The following is a 21,078-nucleotide window of genomic DNA, read 5'->3' as shown; positions in this document are numbered from 1 at the left end:
GTTCATTTCAGTACAATTTCACAGTGTCAAACTTTAGTCTAACTCACACACAAAACTTTGCCGAAGTGTCTTTAAGTAGACGAATCAAATAAAGAATTAAAATTGGCTTTTAACTGTATTTGGGTGCTTCTATGAAACTGGGTTAATTTTGGTACCTGGCACTTTTCCAGCTTTTTAGGCCTAATAATAAGAGAAAAATTTAGACACATTTCCCCCCAGGATGTACCTAATGATGACCTCAGATACATGTAAAAAAAATTATACTGTTGCTCTGAGCCATCCCAAAATTAATGAATTTTTAATAAAATATTCGGGCCAAAAATAGGACCAAAATTGGGACATGAAAAACTACGGAGGTGTCAGTGCATTTGATCTGGAAAACATGGTTTGAAATGGTCTTATATACAGTTATAAATAAAGACAGTGTTAAATTTGATGATCCTAGTGGTTTTTCTAATCCAGACATGCAGGTTTTTCATGAATTGACAGTCTCATTCCAGGTTTCTTGTGTAACCCATCGTGTCCACTTGTGTTACATGCAGAACCTGCCCACTTAAATGCGTATAAATCGTGAATGATTTTGCAACAGCGACCATTTTTGTGAAACACTCTGCCTTACGTAATTGGTTCAATTCCCAAAATGTAACGTGAGAGAATAAAAAGATACTTGAAAAAACAGAAGTACATAATTTTTGCGTCATTTTCATCATGTTACATAGAGGTTTTTGCATTAAATATAATGTAATATAAAAGTGTTTTATCTGAAAACAGTTTCTCTTTCATCTCAGTAAGTTTTTAAAATAGACCCAAAGTGCTTCCAAACTTGCTTTGTAACAGTCTATATCTAGTTTGAATTTTAGCCCCTCTGTCCTGTTTTTAGGGACCAGTTTCATAGAAGCACCCATTTATGAACAGTTTTCATGATAAAGTGTCAGGCTAATAAATAACAAATATTTCCAAATGAATAAATGTTTTATTATTTTACTGCTGCTATTAGTGACATGTATCCAATCAATTGATGCTGTCTGCTGGACATTGCTCAAAACCGCAGAGTGGTGACTACAGACAGAGAGAGGCAGTAGAATATTTCTAAATTAATTTACTGAAATTTTCTGAAATGAGAATGAAAAAAAAGAAACAGGCACCAATAATAAAATGTGAATATTGGATCCAACAGTCAGTCATGATTGATCGTCAGTCTAATAGTAACAAAATTAAAAACCTGTACCAAAATAACCATGGAGCTCCCACTCCATAAAGCCTATTATTGTAAAATGCTACTAACAATAAAAATAAATCAGGAAAAAATATGCGAGGAGGAAGAACAAATACTGAAACAAAGATGTCAACATAAAATCTAGAAGTCTATAACACTCTATGAAGCTTACAAATAAATTTCACTCAGCCCGCCCAAGTCATGTATCATTTGTGATGTGTCATGGGTTTATTCCAGCCTTTGGCCTGTGTGTATTCTCTATAATCCCAGTGTAAATGGAAATTCCATAAAAAACAGTCATAAAAAATGAAAGGGATCATTCTATGACGGCTTGGATCTGGTACCTCTTGACTTTCACACCAAAGGTCACATATGGCATTGACTTAAATTGACAGATCCTAAACTTACTTTACACTTGAGGCCTTGCTGTGTAACACTTTACTTGAACTGAATATTTGATCACATTCATAAGCTTTAAGCCCCAGACTGAAGTAGTTAGCTGGATATATCCCCTGCAGGTTCAGTCTAACTGCCAGATGTAGGCTGAGCAGGAATCAGCACATCTGTATCGATTCAACTGACGACACACACACACGCATATACGCCTTGGTACATGTACACATTCATATGCACAGACACACTCATACACAAATACAGGTGTGGCACAAGGAAAAAAAAAAAGGTAAGGCTTAAAGTGAGTGTAATTCAAGCAGGCACATATTTCATAAAAGCCCCTATTTGATGTGCTGGGTGTCAGTCAAGCATGCTGACTGTGACACACACATGCATGTAAAAACACACACACACACACACACACACACACACACACAGGTAGGAACTTATAAGAGAGGAGGAAGTGAAGCGAAGGAAGGAGAGGGTGTAATTATTGAGGATGATGTGTATAGAGGCCTATGTGAAATGACAGCTTCCCTTTCATTTCTCTGATCACTGGTTTAATCCTGACAGAGCTACAGCGGGCCACGGAGCTGCTCTGTCTGCCAGCCTAGGCTCCAACACACTGCCTCCATGCCTGTGTGTGTGTGTGTGTGTGTGTGTGTGCGCGCGCATACGACAGGGTGACACAAAGTGCATCTGGATGTATGTGTGTGCATCTTCACATTTTCTTTTGTCAAAACAGGTATGGGTTTGTGTGTGTGTGTGTGTGTGTGTGTGTGTGTGTGTGTGTGTGTGTGTGTGTGTGTGTGTGTGTGTGTATGTATGTGTGCAACAGCGCTCACCACCTGAAAAATGTGTTGTACAGGCTGATTGCAGTAGAAAGCAAATGCTGCTTTTAATGAAGGAGGGGGAAAGAGGAGAGGGAAACACAGGAAATTAAATTGATATGTAAATGATGGAAATTCTCATTCGAGCTGAAGGTTGAGAGTGCTACAGCATTAACCAGCTTATGAGTTAATAATGATTTTTCCTCCCTCCCTCCTTTCTTTCTCAGACTGACTGCCACCCTCCTTCTCCCTCAGAAAAAGAGAATGGTAGAAGAGAGAGGGAATGAAGATGAAGACAACATATGTCCCTGAATCTGAACTCTCCAGAGATCTTCCCTTAAGCGCTAGGATAATCTGTTTCTTTAGAATCTGGACCTCTTCAAAAAGACCTGCATTACAACAGGCCTTTCTCGACTTTAAAACTACATACCCACTGGACTTTTTGTATTCCCCTGTCTTCTGACTATTCACTCCTTTTTTTCGTTTCTCGCTCTCTTAAAAACAAGCAGATGGTGTGAACACACCTCAGATGGACATTGAAGAGACAAATGGTGTCGGACAGCTTGTAATATTGGTGTAGTGAGGAGTAACAAAACAAAGACAACATCAGTTGCAGCAACAGAGAGCACCAGAGGCAAATGACTGCAGAATGATCGCTGCAGCTATTATCAACCACTATGGTTATTATTTTCTCTCCCCTCTCTTTGGTATTAGCTGGAACGAAACAGCCCAGTCAAAAGTCCTTGCCCTGCAGCCTTCAGTGATTGGAAAATGATATTAAACCAGACACTGTGTTCCCCAGTGCAAAAAAGAGAAGACAAGGGGAAAAAGAGAAGAAACACAAAGCTGAAACAAATGAAGAAAATGGTTGAGGCCCTGCAGGGGAGAGAAGGGGCAGTGGCAAGTCACACACAAATTTGGAATACAATGCAGACACACAGAGCTGCAGATGTGCATACACATAAAGAACACACAACGCAACGCACTGAGCACATGCATTACACATCACGTACATGTTAAGAGGGGCGGACAACCACACATTTTACCGTGACACAAATGGACTCTGATTAGAAAGTATTAGCCAAAAAACATCAGACACAAATGGAAACCACATCAGTGATCTGGTTCTGCTCCAGAAAAGAAGGAGAAGGCCCTGCTGCCTGCTGGAATTCTTTTTCTGCTGAAAATAAACAAGACACTTTCCATCTCTATTATTTCATATAACTGGAGGGGGAAAAAAGCCTCCCAACCATGAGAAACAATGGAAAACATAAAGTGAGCAGTGCTGCAGAGTCCATCTGAGAAGCATAAACCACAGTGAGCCACAGGTTCCCTCTATGGCTGATGATAACATGTACAGTGTAGAGAAGAATGGCAAAAAATACTCATTTATAGTCGAGCACATCAAGACGATTTCCTGCAGATACTTTACATAAGTATACTTGCAAAACTGGGCCAATGGTCAAAAAGCCTGCAGACTGTTGGAATACTGGAATGGAGTGTGTGCTGGCATCTGACAGCACATTCCTAGCAAGGCAACTAAACGTCTTTGCACTCAGGTAGGTGAGAAATAATAAATGACTAAAAATGACTAAAAGGACACAGAAAAGCCTTTTTTGTCATATCACTGAAGAGGCTCAGTACCAAGACTGTGAAGGCCACACCACTAATACAGTGCAGGTTATGAAACCTTCACACCAATCAGTGTATTTGCTGTCTTCTTAAACCCAGGAAACCATTTAATTAAAACAAATTAAATTCGACTGCACAAGGCACTCCACGGTGATAGAACTATGACAGCGGTGCGATCTACACAGTCCTTGGTGTGAGTTTAAAGGTGTACCAAAGGTTAAGACACACAAAAAAAGCAAGATTTCAAAAGCACTTGGCTGTTAAATCACTGCAACCACATTCACACAGAAAATAATTACAGTGAATGTTTTGTTTGCCTGTACGCCTCTTGACAGTCTATCAAAAGAATAAGAAAAAGAGAAAAAAGGGGAGGCCAGACATAAAGATGATGAGAAAGATGCTGAAATGGTAGGACACATAAGAGAGAAAAGGGAGGGTCAGGCAACAGGGCAGTAAATGATTGTAACAATCAGGGTTCAAATCATAATTATCTGAGGTGAAACACTTTTTTCTTGGTTTTCAGTGCTGTCAGCGGAACAGAAAAAAAGGCTTATGGTTCAGATGAGTGAGCTTCAGGGATGGTGATGTTTTATCAGTAAAGGACAAAAACCTAATCCAAGTTGAGAGCTAATCAACCATCAAAAGGGCATTCTGTCAGCAGAAGGTTATCTGCTGTTTGTTGCTCAAATAATTTATTACAGACCACATGACTGAGATGTAAAGGAAGTGGATATATTATTAGCAGGGCACCATGTAGGGGAAAAGTTGAGATAATTCAAAAAAGACAAAAAGAAAGGGTAATATGTCATAGAAAGAAAGGTGTGGTGGAAATGAACCTGTTAGCTTAGTTCAAAGTTAAACAGGCAAGTCATGCTCATTAGTTACTTACAGGGGTTCTATGTAGTATTGATATTTCCAACTATCAACAGAAAGAAGAAGTCATGTACATGAATACACTTAAGACGACCAAAACCACCAATGAATCACCACTATGTATCCACAGACCATATCACTCACTGAATAAAGTAAAACGCTCATTGTTTAACATCTATAATGTGGTATTGTCAAGTTTTCTCCTTCAAGTAAAAAAAAGCCAGCCAAAATAAAGTCTAGTTGGGTATTGTGTTTGCCAATACTTTACAATACAGCTCTGTTAGCTTAGTTCTGTTTAAGACAGAAAACAGCCACAGTAAAACCACAAACCACTTTTGTTTTCTGTAGGGTCTGGGTTGTCAGTAGCTGCCTTAAAGATCTCTTTGGAATTATCCAAATAATGTCTGAACTGGCACAGTTTAGTCTGAACCGTGGATCAACAAATGGCTTACTTAGAAAGATAACATAACTACTAATACCTTTATAGCTACAAGGGTTCATACTCAAACTCATTGATGCAGAGGAAATGCTGCGATTTCAGCATCAAACTCCATTCTTGTTATCTGGAGCTGTGTCCAGTGGTGAAAACAAGAACACCTTTAGCTTTCAGTTTCTTAGTGGTTTTCATCCCATCTCATCACTTTCTGACGCTTTGGTCAAAAGTTGTGCAGCGCTCGTTTTCGATACCTTAAGGCAATGACACATTACTCCCTCTAGTGGTCACATAATTCTGCTGGACCATTGGCATAAAGAGTACAAATTCAGTCTATGGCATAACTTCAGGACTCATTGTGAACACTCTAAAATAATCAAATATGAAGCAAAAAGTATCATTAAAGGAGAAATACTATCTATAGGTTCTTTTAAGATCTTTACATAAAATTCTGAAAGTCACTGCTCCGATAGCCAAAATTTAGCCGAAAACTATTCATAATTTTTGGTTATACTGAATAGGAGATAATGTGTATTTAAGCTTAGTTTTAAATCTCTTTAACTGTAGAACAGAACTGCAGAATATTGTATTCACATCTCTTTTTTTCCAGGCTCCATGTGTCCCCTGTGGAGGATCTCAGTGTGAAAGAACTAGATGCAAAGATGGCGCCCAGTTGTGATTCTCCTGTTCAGAGATGGGAGATACATTTACAAATGATGTAATTTTTCTTCTTTTCTTCTTACTTGTGTAAAACATTTTTTTTTTTAATGTATTGAACTTTTTCTATTGGGAATTAAGTGTACTACAATTGTTACTGTCATCTTGTAACTCTCCATGCCTCTGTGGTCCTGAAAGACTCACAGCAGGCAACAACTGCAACTTTTCATGTTTTTTTAGTCTCTTGTTCATTTACTATTATAAGGGAAAATATTAATAAAAGCTAATCAAGCACTTTGTCATTTCTATCCACAAAAAATAGGGGCAAAAGAAAGGTCCCTAAAGACATATATAGTGTGCAAACTGACATACATCCACGCTGAGCAAGCAGCACTATTGCAGAAATGTGACGTATATTACCTAAAATAAGACACCACTGTTGAGTGGATATTTTTCCCTGCTGACACATAATGCAGCATAACTTTTAGAAATAACAAGTGTTAATAAATGGAATTCCTCTGCACAGCATATGTAACATATACTTTGTTCACATAGTATGGCTGTTCTTAACACCATGCTTTAGGGCTGCGCGATTAATCGATTTTAAATCGAAATCAGATTTTTTAATTAGGACAATTTTTAAAAAAGGGAAATCATCAAATTGATTTCATCTCTCTCATGTCTCTGAGCTGTGCACCTCCGGGCGACCATAAGCTCCTCCTCCTAACTGTCAGAGTGGTCTTTCACAGAATGACCACAGACCTTAAATCCATGATGGGCCCGCAGTAGTGATACCAATGTAAGTTGTGGTCCATGCACAAATCCCCCAATTCCAGACAACTGCATGGGGATCCTCATCTTATGTTGTCCACACATGGATCTGTACCGTCTTCTTCTGATCAGAGTCTGGATCAGAGGGGCAGCAGCCTCTGCAGAGGAGTTCAGACAACCCTCTCCCCAGCCACATTCACCGGCTCCAGGGGAATCCCAAGACGTTCCCAGGCCAGCCCAGAAATATAATTCCTCCAGCGTGTCCTGGTTCAGTCTCCTCCACGCATGGATCCCCCAGTTTAAATATAACCCATGGGGATCACTCATCTGACGTGGTCCACAAATGCACGCACAACTGATGCCTGTCACTGACTTACATTGGTAAAATGTCTGTGGGTCCATCACTGAATTTTCAGGGATTCCACGATACCATCACAGATTTGAGATGGGGAGCAGTGCCTTGCATTGTGGGCTGCTCACGAAAACATGTCGACTTCTGTTGTCTTTTGTAGTTTTACCCAAAAATTGAAAATTGAGTTTTTAGAGAAAAAAAGAAAAAAAAAAAAATCAGGATTTTATTTTTGGCCAAAATCGTGCAGCCCTACCATGCCTCTAGTTATTTTTATGTAAGATGACATAAGGACATTCAATGCTACATCACTAAACAATAAAATGTACAGTATAGAGCAGCTGTGACTATTTTTGTCCATGTAACAGTAGCTGTAATATTCAAGACTAATGGTGGTAAGAGTCCTATAGCAGACGAGATTTTAAAATATGCATGGATCTGCAGATTCCCATAAGTTGTTTCCTGCAGATCTACATGATGCTCTTGATGTGTCTGACCTCTGGCTTTCACAGCTGCTAGATGATGTGCCAAACAGATTGGGAACACAGAAGCTCTGGAAGGCCATCTCCTGCATGAGACCAGATGTGTCCTTTATCTCCAGGGAATTCAGTACAGTGGCTCCTTCACCTAACCAGTGGTGCTCAAGCGATGGGGAGGACTGCGATGAGGGGTAGTAGTGGCTTAGTTAATGTATGGCACTATACTACTATGAAAGCATGGAGAAATATGTAAAACAACAACCAATTTAACATAACACACACAATGAACTAACTTCAACTGCTTGTCATTACAACAAAAGAAAATATGAGTAAATTAAATGCTATGCCATGTCATGTAATTTCTGGAGCATAACATTGACAACAGCTACAAACATTTTCTCTGTAGATGAATGAAATCACTGGAGTTACTGACCGTAAAAAGAATTACAACATGCACAAAAATTGAGTACAGAAGAACAAAGAGGTGAAAGGATAATAAATTAAAGAAACCAAGAAAAGGTTGGTTTGGGGTGGAGAAAAGGACACAAAAAGGTTAAATTAAATTAGGATTGATGCAGACTGTAGAAAGGTGGAAGGGGAGAGATGATGGAGGTACAAAGAGCTGAAAACAAAACACTAAAGGATGTGGATAGGTGAAGGTGAGAGGTGGGGTGCCCAGTGCCTCATTAAATAAAAACTCTAAAGAGTCAGAGTCAGGAAGCAGATGCTGAGGCTTCAATGGCGTTTTGAACAGTGAATCACAGATCAAAAGATAAAGTCTGTGTGACCTTTTAGATACCATCCCTAGAGAGACAAATAGACAGACAAAGGCATCCACACACGGGGCCCCATAGGTTTCTGTGCACTATCTGCTTGTCCTTAGTGTCCTCCTCAGGGCTGCGCTGCAGGCCTTCCATTGGGATGTAAAGCACTATGATGCTCACCTCCTTACATACATAACAGTATCTGTTCAAAAATAACATCATATAAAACATAACATCACAGAGCTGCGCCAAAGCCATCACTTTATTGTGCTCAGGTGTGAGATAATGCAGAAAAAATGTGTTCAGAAGACTGCAGATGCAGTAAAGTCATATATACAGCTTTTCAAGAAGGCCCCATTCTCTCAGGTTTTTTTAATGGTTACAAAATGAAAATCCATATACTGCATAAAAGTAGAGTGGTGTATTGAGATAGTGCCTTTTTGTAAGGTATTTTAAAGGGAAAAACAAGGAAACAGCGGTAACGATACATGGAATGAAAAATGTAATTTGCTCTTCACAATGACAGCAAGTGGAATTCAATCTGCCAACCTTAGAAGAAGAAACAGGAAGTGTATGCATCATTGGCTATGAACAATTGTGAAATTACACTACTATACAGCCAGGTCATATACATTCCCAGAGTGACACATATTTTGTAGTTTTGCCTCTGTACATTGCAATGGTGGATCCGAGTTTAACAATCCTTTTAAACATAGTCATAGTCTCTCCATTTTCAGATCCTCCATAGTAATTGTACAACAGACTAACAAGCAGCTTCATGTCCAGATGTGTCCTATTCCCTGTTTTTCTATGACAAATGAAGTAGACAGACGCTTTAGTGTTGATTCCAAATGTGGACTTTGCATTTGGTAGCTGTTCACTTGAAATCTAAATATAAGTCCCAAAGAGGGGTTGACGTAAGTAACAGGTGTCATTCGACTGAAATAAATAAGTAAATTTATAAGAAAAATAATGAGAACTTAAGGTTTGGCAAAATCATCAATTTAATACATTCTTGAAAACAAAAAATCCATTGGTCAGCAACAGACGACTTAAGTGGATGTTTGCACAATTCTTTAGTTGGTAAAGAAAAACCCTTTCACAACATCCAGCCAAGTCTAGAACACACTTGAGGAGGTAAGCATGTCACTGTCCAAGTTTACGATCAAGAGATGCCTTCATGAATGGAAGGGTTGAAAACAAGATGCAAATAACTAGTAACAATACACAACAGACAGAAAACATAAAAAGACTGCCCAAATATGGAGAAAGATTCTCCGGACAGATGAAACTAAGATCAATTTGTTCCAGAATGATGGTAATAGAAAAGTGTGGAGAAGGAAAGGAACAGCTTATGATCCACAACAGACCAAGTCATGTGTCCAATGTGGTGGACAGAGTTATGGCATGAGTGAATATGTGTGGCTGCCAGTGGAACTGGGCAACTGGTGTTTACTGATAATGTGACAATGACAGAAGGAACAGGATTAATTCTGAAGTATACAGGGGTATCCTCTCTGCTCAGATTCAGTTAAATGATGAAAAACTAATAGCATGGAACTCCACATTGCAGGTGGATAATGACCCAAAACATACTGCAAAAACAACCTGAGAGCTTTTGAAGGTAAACAAATGGGATGTTCTTGAGAAGCAGAGTCACTCATCTGATCTCAACCCAATAGAGCATGATTTTCAGTTACTAAAGACTGGACTAGGGGCACAAAGACCAACAAACAAGAAGCAACTGAAGGCGGCTGTAGTAAAGGCCTGGAAAAGCATCTCTAGGAGGAAACTCGGCTTTTGGTGATGTCCATGGGTTGTAGATTTAAGGCTGTCATTTACTGCAATGGATTTTCATCCAACTGTTGCCAACAATTCTCATATTTACACTGAGCAAAAATATACCAGTAAATGCTCCATGTACAGTATTTGTGTAACATGAGATGCATGGCACAAAATGAGCTCATGATGTCTTATAATTGTAAAACATAATTAATTATCTTGATTTGTAAACAAACTTCGTATTCATGTCTGCAAGTGAGCACTTGTTCAGTGATCCCACCCACAACACAGGTGTAGCCAGTCCATACGCTGCTCAAACAGCATTAACAGTCCTTAGACACTCCTTATACTGAGGACAATAAACTGTCACCTCAAAATGTCAAATTTCATCAGATGTTACCATGCCACAGATGTTACAAATCATGAAGGAACATGCCGTTGGCATGCTTGATGCAGAAATGATGCACTCAAAGAGCAGTGGCATAACATTCCACAGGCCACAATTGACAAACTTGTCAACTCGATAAGAAGACGATGTGTCGCTCTACGGGAAGCCAATGGTGGACACGCAAGATATTGAGTGATTATTTTTTTCGACTAGCCCCCACTGTGTCTACATGAATGTCCCTGAATGCCAGACGGCACTATGGCATTCTTACAGATGGACAGTAACCTTCATCACACTGCTCAACAAAATAAATTGTGTTTGATTTAATACATTGTGCAACACCTAATGCTTTTAAAAAATTTACAGGGTCACATGGGGTGTTTATATTTTTGGTTAGTGTATAATAATCTTTGTTTGCTCAATTGCTTTTGAGCCTCAGAAAATGGAGAGACTGTGCTGAAAGTCCACACTTCAATTACATCTTCATTGCTTCATCTCAGATCCACTGTAGTGTTGAACAGAGGCAAAATTACAAAAATTGTGTCACTGTCCAAATACATATTGACCTGGGTATATGCCATACTACTTGGATTAAAGGAAGTAGGGCTAGACAATGTGCTGATCTTCAATTGTGATTGATTTTACAGGTGTCCATAATCTCTCATTCTAGAGAATCACAGAAATGTTTTATTTTATGTTGTACTCCTCTCAAACTCTGCATGACACCCTTATTGAACATTTGATAAGCCTGCAGTTTAACAGAGCTTTACTTGTTGTTTTCTTCTCTATTGTCACACAGCAGTAGTAGTATGATAGATGAGGGCCTACAAAAGTTATCAAACATCAAGGCATTTCAGAAGTTGACAAACTATGACCAAGGCAGAAACCACAGGAGTGACAGAGCCAGTCACTTTATATTTGGCCACAGACATGGCGCCATTTAAGGCAGTAGAGAACATGGGTTTTAAAATGCTAGAGCAGAGTGTAGATCTGTAATGACATGCCAAACCCCAAGTATTCTTCCAGTCATTTTCCTGACTTCATGCTGAGTCGGCATAAGATTGCTGGACAAATGTCTAATTAAATGTCAGCACTGAAAAGCACAAACTCGGATGTCATTTGATTGAATTATTATTTTTAAGCAATTATTCTTTACCAATTACAGCTCTTCAAGTCTGGTACAGTTCATATTGTTTTCAAAGTACAACTGTGTAGACAATTCATTTAGCAGACAGGAGCAGCTTTTACCTACTTGACTCATTTTGGCTACTTTCTGTAGCCTTCGTCAGAAGCGTCATGTGATGGTGCCGTGACGTGTCTTGTAAGCTACTCAGGAGGATTTGACAGCAGGAAGAGGTTGCGCCCCCTGCTGTCTGAAGCCTTCTCCAGGACCGCATCCCAGGTGTGTGATAAGGTGTATGCACTGTCGTCCCTGCTCATCATCCTTGGTGCGCGTTTCCATATCCTGATAGCCTCTTTTATCCAGCGATGGTACTTGTTACTCTCAGCCCAGATGACCCTGGCGTTATTCCAATCCATGATATGGTTTTCCCTCTTGCAGTGGTCGGATATGGCTGATTTTAGGTTTTCTTGTTGTGCTTCTTGTTTTACTGCTCTTGTTTGTCTGTGTGCCATTTCCTTTTCACATTCTGTCTGGGTTTTTTTTTTTCATATTCCAAATGGTCTCCTTGTCTCTACCACATAGGTTTTATTGCATGATAGACACGGAATTTCACATATGACATTACATTTCTGTTCTTGGTGTATCCTATCTTTGGATTTGACCAGTAGTTATCCGAGTTTTGTGTATTGTTTGACAGGTGTATTGATATTGTGTTTTTTCATGGCCCTCTGAATGCATTCTGTGACCCCCCGAACGTATGAAGAGTAACTATGGCAGGTGGGTTTGTGTCCTGTGACTTTTTCTTTCTTTTTGTTGTTTTTTGTACGTGTTGTGCCTGCTTTTTTTCCCTTTTCTATTGCCCACTATGGACATTGACATTTAGTGAGTGCATTTGGTATGTGTGCCTCCTCTTCCTCTCTGTCCTGTGTGTCTGTGATCATGTTGGCCCTGTTGTAGAGTGTCCTTGCTACTGACAGTTTGTGTGCTGTGGGCTGTTCAGATGTCCAAAGTAGATATTGGTCTGTGTGGGTTGGTTTACAGTGCATTTTAATGTGTATGCTGCCATCTTCTTTATGGGTTAGTTTCAAGTCCAAAAAAGCTATAGTGTTGTCTGTCTCCTCCTCACGTGTGAATTTTATGTTCCCAGTACTGTCCATGGTGTTAAGCTGGTTTGTGAGCTGTTTGGTGTGTTCTGTTTTTATTTTTTCTAGGATGTCATCTACGCAACTTTTCCAGAGTGTGATTCGACAGTCCTTTGGTGCTGTGGTTATTGCCCTTTGCTCGGAAGTAGCCGAAACTAGTCAAGCAGGTAAAAACTGCTCCTGTCTTCTAAATGAATTATCTACACAATTACAGCTCTTTATTCAATCTATCTTGAATATGTTATATAATATTCGTGTAATAGAGAAACTAATTTGTTGCCTGTCTGTACTCTACAGTACATTTCAAAACTGAGAGGAAATGTTACAGAACAAAAATGAGATTCTTATTAGAACATCATGTGCAATCTATTGGCCAGATCTCCTACCCCTAAAAGAAAGGCACACACAACGCTGAAGAATGTATGAGAATTCAGAAATTAAAATAGGACTGAGTAATAAAAATGTTCAATAGTGATTTCTTGACTCAATATCAACTTATGGTTTGTGTTTACACTTGTTTGGCATGTATTCAGTCCATCTATTTACTAAGGCTAAGCAATTTTATCAATTCAGCAATAAATATCAATATTTTGTTTCCCCAGAAAGTATCGATTTTTCAGCTGCGAGTATTGATACATTAAGCCCTATTCAAATCCCCCATGTTCAGACTGGCACTCTCCTCACCACCCACTTTAAGTTGGCTTAAATGTTGCTCCTGTGGACTTGAATTATTGGCTGTCATGGTTTATTTTTACTTTCCTAGTGGCGACTGGCTACCTCACGTGTCAGTTTTGTTCACTTGCACTGTTCAAAGGCTTGTAACCAACAGCTTGCACTGTTTCAATAAATCAAACTAATTGTCTCATCACATCCTTGATTCATTTTGTCCAGCATTTGCAAGCTGTAGACTCTTTCCAGTCAGAGCCTTAAATTGTGTAATTGATCGATGCTTTCAGTTTTCAGTTCAATTAATTCAATCCAAGTCGATGGAACACTCACAAGATGTCGCCAAAAGCACTTTGTCCCTCGAAAATCTTTTAGAAAATTAGGTAAGTGTATCAAATTGTATCGAATCATTGGCCAAATATCATGATATATATCGTATAGTGAGCGGAATATTGTGTATCATATCATATCGTGAGATTAGTGTATCGCTACAACCCTACTATTTACTGCAATTTGAAGTTGTATATTAACAAAAGTAAAAATATGAAGAAAGTTACACCTTTGATACCAACATTCAGTATTTAATGACACCAAAAGGTACTGTTTGATACTCAATAGCAGTAATAGTTAGTGCCATAGTATGTGATTGACCTTCTGTACTGAACTTCTGTAAACAGCTCTAAATTTAAAAAAAATATACAATAAATAAATAAATAAGTACTACAAAAACAGGATTTGGCATATTCTGTGAAAAAAAAAAGTAATGCAGAACAATCACCACTTCCTTTTTTCAGTTTCTGGGGCCTACATAAAGATGATACATGGACATTATGAAAACATGCTTTAACATTGTTTGATAGCAACATAACTCCCATAACTCCATCCCATAACTTCCATTAGCCTTTTAATGTTTAATGGTTACTAAAACATAACAAGGCCAGGGAGAGGCTGGAAGTCAGAGAAACAATGAGGAAACACATCTATGCTAAACAGCAGAGGAGCACAAAACCACAGATCAGAAATCCACACCGAAGGGTACATGTGTTATTCCTTAAACTGGTGCTTTTTAACGCCATACTGTTGTTTCCTGTTGTTGAACATACCAAACTATGTGCTGGAAAGTGTTTGTCTATGTGCATGCTTTGTGAGTCCAGCTGACCTTTGTGAGCCTGATGTGAATGGATGCAGACAGGAACAGAAGTAATTGAAGTGCAGCCTCCCGAGGTACACTGATCCAGAGGTAGGTGATTGCTACTACTCAGCCTGACATGGGAGTTAGGTGTGCACACCCAGGAGCTATAACATTACTTGAACTCTCTATTCACATACATATTTATGTTCTAAATCTGCCATCTGCAGTCACAGGGGGCAAATCATTATAGACCTCACTGTTACGGAATATGGAAAGTTTAGAATAAAGTTTCCCGAAAGGAAAAAAATAAATGTTTACCTCACAGACGAGATTTGATTCAACAAATTCTAAAACCTTGAAATGCCTTTGATTGTTGGTGTATTGACTGAAAAATGATATTGCAAAATGAGAATTTGCAGGGGGCTGAGGGAATGAAAAGGATTTCTGTCAGGATTATCCAATCTTTGTCTGATTATCCGGGAAACATGGAGCTGTGTCAGGTAGAGGAGGTTGTAATTGTGGGTGTGCAGTTTCTGTTTACTACCACTGTGGGAGTGTGCACATGTGTCTGTGTACATGTCTATGATTTTGTATTGCCTCTTTGAAAAGCAGTGTCGTGTGTACACTGATTGAGACAATTAGCATGAGAATTGAACCATCACAAGGCACTAGTACGGTGTGCAATTACCCCTGTGTGCGTCTCTCAATTCAACTAGTCCATCAGCATTTACCTTTCTGGTTTTGCAACAACAGTAAGCATCTCTTTGGCTGCAACATGAAAGAACAAGTCCAAATTGTGAAAACTCTTGTCATTACCACATGAATTAGATCAATGGTTGGCTGTCAAACTGACATTTTGTCAGAGGATAGCACCATAACCTTTATTGTGAGGCTTTTCCTCACAGTACTGCAAACACAACAGGGTCATTTATAGACAACTGTAGTAAAACTGATAAAGTGTGCTGCTGTTTAATGATTGGAGCTACAACATGGGACCTTGTAAGGGACTCCAATTTTCATTTCCTTGATGCTGTTTTTTAAAAACTCTGTTTGAGCTGGGAAATTAAGCGGCCCAGATCATGCAGATGTCTCTCAGCACCTAGTGTTTTTGAAGTGTATTTGCATAGCCTACTGTCACAAAAAATGTCTCCCAGAAAAACAAAATAAAGCAAAATAACAGTAATAATGTTTTGTTTTTTTTTTAGTTTTTGGGGTTTTTTTTTAAATTAAATTGTAGCCAGCTGGTTGTCCAGACAGAATTAAACAGCACCAGGCCTGTAGGGAAAACATCAGAACACAGTGGTAGAGCAGCAGGATGCATTCAAGGACAGAGCCCAGTTTCAAAAGGGACAGAGAGAATGTTAACAGAGTCAGTGCCTGTCACTAGTTAATGCTGTGTACAGAAGACCTCAAAACATCCTCTTTACAGGAGCCAGGGAGTGTACTCACCTATGAAGCAGCTGGAGTAGCAGTGTAGGTTAGCAGTCCTTGATGCTCTTTTCCCAGTGAAGGTGCTCAAGGCAACCAAGAGAGGTCATTTCACCCAGCTCTGGTTGAGGTCGCTCCACACTACGCCAAAACTGCAGGACCAAATCAAACGTCTCCTCTGTGATTACCGCATCTGACAAATGGATGTAGTAGGCCAGCTGCCGTGCCACCTGCCCATGTAAAGAGTGAAGCAGAGGAGAAATGAATCAGAGTGGCCGTGAGTAAAGGCTGAAGTATAAAAGAAACACAGGAATAAAAGTAAGACGGTGTATGAATTAAAGACATTACATAAAGGTCAGCAGAAAATTGATGAAGGAAAAATAGGAAACGAAAACAGTAGAAAATGGAAATGAGTTTTGAGAGAGGGTGAAAAACACATGAGAAATGAAAGGATGAGGAGAAAAGGAGACAAGGGAAAGACAAAGCAGCGGACCATAATGGGGATGCAAAATTTCCAAATGCTGCATACACAGCGCGACACCCTGAAATACATAATTAAACTGTGGCATTCAGTGATTCTCTTTTGTGATCTCTCGAAAGCAGGAAACCACAGTGGCCATGAAATGAGAGACATTTTTATTAATTCCAGTGGGTCTCTTTAGATGCAGCTCACTTGGTATTCAGGGACATCATTACCAAAATCTACAAAAGCTCTTATCAGTTATAATACCGCATAGCAGTATGTGCCTGTGTGTGTAGGGGTGTGTGTGTGTGTGTGTGTCTTTGACAAGGCTTGGCAGCAATCTCTGCTTCACATCTTTTGGCTTCTGAGGAGAATGGGCAGTCCAGCTTTTCCACAGTGTTTTTGACATTTCCATTAGTCAGGATGAAAGTTAAACAGGTATCAGACAAGCTGGACAAGGCTGCATAAAGAGCCTGAACAAAAGCATTCAAACACCTCTTTCTTTAGGGGACATGCGGGTACATGCATAACAAACTAACTACACACAGCCAATTAAAAACACACACCTAAGCATCATCTTGTCCATCAAAACCTCCAGCCACTGTTTTCTTTATCAAAATGTCTAAGCAGTCTCTACCTACTCATAAGAATTAAGCAGCCCTCCTGGGATTTTCAATGTCAGAACATTCATTATAGGGCTCAATGGGGCACAACTCTTTCATTAAGGGCTCCATAACACATGTCTCACAGGGGTTCAATCGTTATCTGTTGGTGCAGCACTCCACTGCTGCTACATTTGGATAAGGGGAGACATGTGCTGTACCTGGAGGGGCATAGAGGACCCCTTGTGAAGTTGTGGTTGTGGTAGAGGTGTCCTTGGTGAAATTATACAGCTTTCTTTTTCTGTCCTCCATCCACAAGTCCTTGGTTACACCAGGAATGATCCAGAGAATAACAACTTTTGCTCTGTGGAGAGCCCAAGGACAAGGGAGAAAGAAAGATGGTTACACAGTGTGATAATGTCACCATGAAACCCCTTACACTCAGGGGAAACAGCAAGAAAAGTTTTTGCAATTACAACCAATGACATACACCCCCCAATTATAACAGTGTATATCATAATTGGAGAAGGCTGTGTTTTCTAACTACATGAAGCCCCCCCAGCACCCCCAGCCCACCTGGCCCCATTCCTCACTGGCAATTTAAACACACAAGCAGGTGGTGCTTAAGCTACCTGCAATATTACCCAAATGATATCACTATGCAGATTATACAGGGAGCTGTCTTGTCGAATAATGCCAACAGGAAGCTGCGGCAAAATGTGCATGTGCCAGTGTGTGATGCTAGGTGTCTGTGTATGTAAAATGCCCATGCACAGCAGCTGTTACTTTCAAGGGGAAGGTGTACAAACACACACATAAAACACTGCAGAGAACAGAGTACGGGTCACCGCATGTAAATGGCAGCAGTGTCTTCCTAGGGAGAGAGTGGTAATTAATTCTATTAATGTAACTGACATGAGGACAGTGATGATGCAGCTTCACTGAGCAGCTCAGATCTCACCTCTATGATTCATTACCTATAAATAGCTTTTCATCAAAATTAACACGACTTAAAAGTAAAGTAGATCATTTGTTTATGTTTTGAGACACCATTTACAGTTCTGTAAACTAGCCATAGTCTACTTGTACTTTTAGAAAAAAAAAAAGATAAAAGCCATATCATCGAACGAAATGAGGCTTATACTGTCAGGGGGCCGACAGCAAGAGTATATCCCGAAATCCCCCCAATCCTCTACTGTATATAAATCTATCCTTGATAAGTGTTAGACAGTTGATATGAACTACATTTGAGCTACATTGACCTGATAGTGGCAGAATAATGGTCAGAGAACCAATTTTTCCCCACAAAATTCCACCTAGTGAATGAAAATGACACCATATGAACTCTGCATGGTAGCAAGAGAATGAGCATTTGTGAGAAGATCAATATGAACCAAATTTTATCTCAATCAGCCTATTATTGCTTGATTTATGTCCAAGAAGCTGATTTTCAACTAAAGTGCTTTAACTAATAGCCATATTTAGCCATAAAAAATGTAACCACAAGGTTAATTACATCTGTGCAGCAGACTGTTTTTCTGCTAAATTTAGTTTGTGACACTCATGTTTACATAAAACACTACAGTTTTATCATTTTCTCTCTCAAATCATGTCTAGTACAAACAGAAAGAAAGAGACATTTGCTCAAAGAACAAAATTATTTGGAATCAATCAGGTCTTTTTAGATTCACTGATGTTGTTATAGCTAAAAAAAATTAAATAAACAGTCATTGGTTGATAGAGATCAAACAAACACCTGGCGGCTCACAGAACTTCCAGTTATTGCTTTTGAAGCACAGTCTAACTGACATAGCAGATAAGTATTGGGTTTTTTGTGAATTACATGGAGTTGTGAGAGAACCCAAGAATAAAATATGCTTAAAGTTAACTGGTATTCAGTTTAGTGTACATGTGTGATCTCCATTATGTACTTCCTTTAACCCATCAGTGTCACTGTTGGTGGCAGCAATGAGTTCCCCGATTCGATGTCACAACTGATAAAGGCTTCCATTAAAAGGCTGATGGCTTTACCATTTTACTCATACACCAGCAACCCAAGGTCTGTGTACCAAAGATTTTGCACTAGACTACATTCCCTTTTCTGTGGTTTATGTAAGACTATCGACACTTGTATCCCTTCCTCTGACCATCCATTATCCATTAATCTATCATCCATCCATCCTTCTATCACCTGCCCATCCATCCACCCACCCATCCCTCCATCCACATATCCTTCTATCATCCATACATCCCTCCCTCCCTCCATCCATCCATCCATGTTTCAGTAGCAACAGGAGGAGAAGAGATGTCTCTTCCTGAAAGGATGGCAAGTTGCTCTGAGGCCTGCTGGGAGATATAATCCCTTCTACTTTACCTTCTGGGTAAGCCCCTAGGCCCAACTGGCCACACCTGGTAGTGTTCAGGTGCCCTGGAGGCATCTTTATCAGATACCAGAAAACACTTCAGCATCAGCACATATATTACAAAAAAAGATCAACACACAAAAAAGTCAATAGATCTGTGAAATGCTGATACTGAAGGACACCAATTTTCAAAATTACATCTGGCTCACATTAGCAGAATACACTGGTCTGGCTATACTTTCTTTTGTTATATTGAGTGAGTCATTACTTCTGACAGTAGTCTGGACTACAGGGTTGATTTAATTGTGCTGAGACTGCTGAGAAAATCTAAACTACTGAGGCAAAAAAGACAAATCACACAATTCCTTCCTTCTAGATGTAATCAGATAATTACATAATGATGCATATTGGAGGAGAACAATACGATAACTGCATGTCATTTTTAAGATTTGCTGGACACTTTACTGCAATCACCAAAAATATTCTTGGCTTCAAGCTGTGAAAAGTGTAGGAAAGATATGGAACTGATTTCATATGCATACAAGCCATAAATTATTAGTACATACTATAGAGGAAACAGAATATAAAATATCGGCAGCTATGGAACATGAGTGCAATTATTTACCATGGGCTGGGACCTTCAGAGGAAGTATGAGATACAGTTGTCCAATAGAGGCCTTCTGGGTCAGCTTCAACACAAAGGGGAGATAAAATGAGAAGTAACAGTATATAGGCTTGAAAGTTAAAAGGTGGCTAACTATTCTGCACAACAAGAGCAGCTTTGTCTTTTACCAGTAAAGCTAAAATGATTATATGGTTTATGTGACAGCCCATATGATTTTATCAAGATACTAGCAAGTACGCATGCACCTGAGCTTATGACAAATTTATAATTCCCATTTTACCTACCAACTCCTAATCCTGGGATTGACAGTTGGGGCCTGTGGGGAGCACGATGAATAATTTGTGGGCAGAAAGCGCTGCAGGCAGGCAGAAAATTCTGAGACAAAAGTAATAAAATGGTGAAGTCAACAGCTTCATGAACTATTTATCTTTATGGAACTGATATGTCCTCTTTCAGTCTCTTTCTGTTCTGTTCCACTCCAGCCACCTCACTTGTCAAAGCCCACAGCAGTCTAGGCTTTATTGAAACTTTGATTCAGTTTCCCAAGTTGTCACTTTCTAAGGATTGTGTGCAATAAAGGAGACAGGTTATTGGGGAGAGGAACAGAGAAAGTGACTAATGAAAAAAGAAACCTTCACTGGAAAGACAAGAAACCTTACACAACAGTGAGATGAGGCTGGAGGAAGCAAAAACATTGACAATGATCAATAACATTAATATGGCCTGTTGGAGACAGGATGCTTCAGGCAGATTAATTATCTGCTCTAGGAAAAAGCAATAGACAATAGTGACAGAGTAAGGCTATTTTGAGATATTTAACGTCTATATTTCTAAAGTTTTCTGCAGGCTTGTGAATTGTACAACTATTTGTCAATTACGTGTTTTATGTAGCACTTACTTTTACAAAGCATTATTGTCCAAATAGTTCACATCTTGGCACATACAACACTTTAATTTAGGGGTGCTA

Source organism: Sphaeramia orbicularis, chromosome 18 (genome assembly GCF_902148855.1).
Source record: "Sphaeramia orbicularis chromosome 18, fSphaOr1.1, whole genome shotgun sequence".
NCBI lineage: Eukaryota > Metazoa > Chordata > Actinopteri > Kurtiformes > Apogonidae > Sphaeramia > Sphaeramia orbicularis.
The sequence above is the reverse complement of the archived record's forward strand: the minus strand, read 5'-3'. Positions refer to the sequence as shown.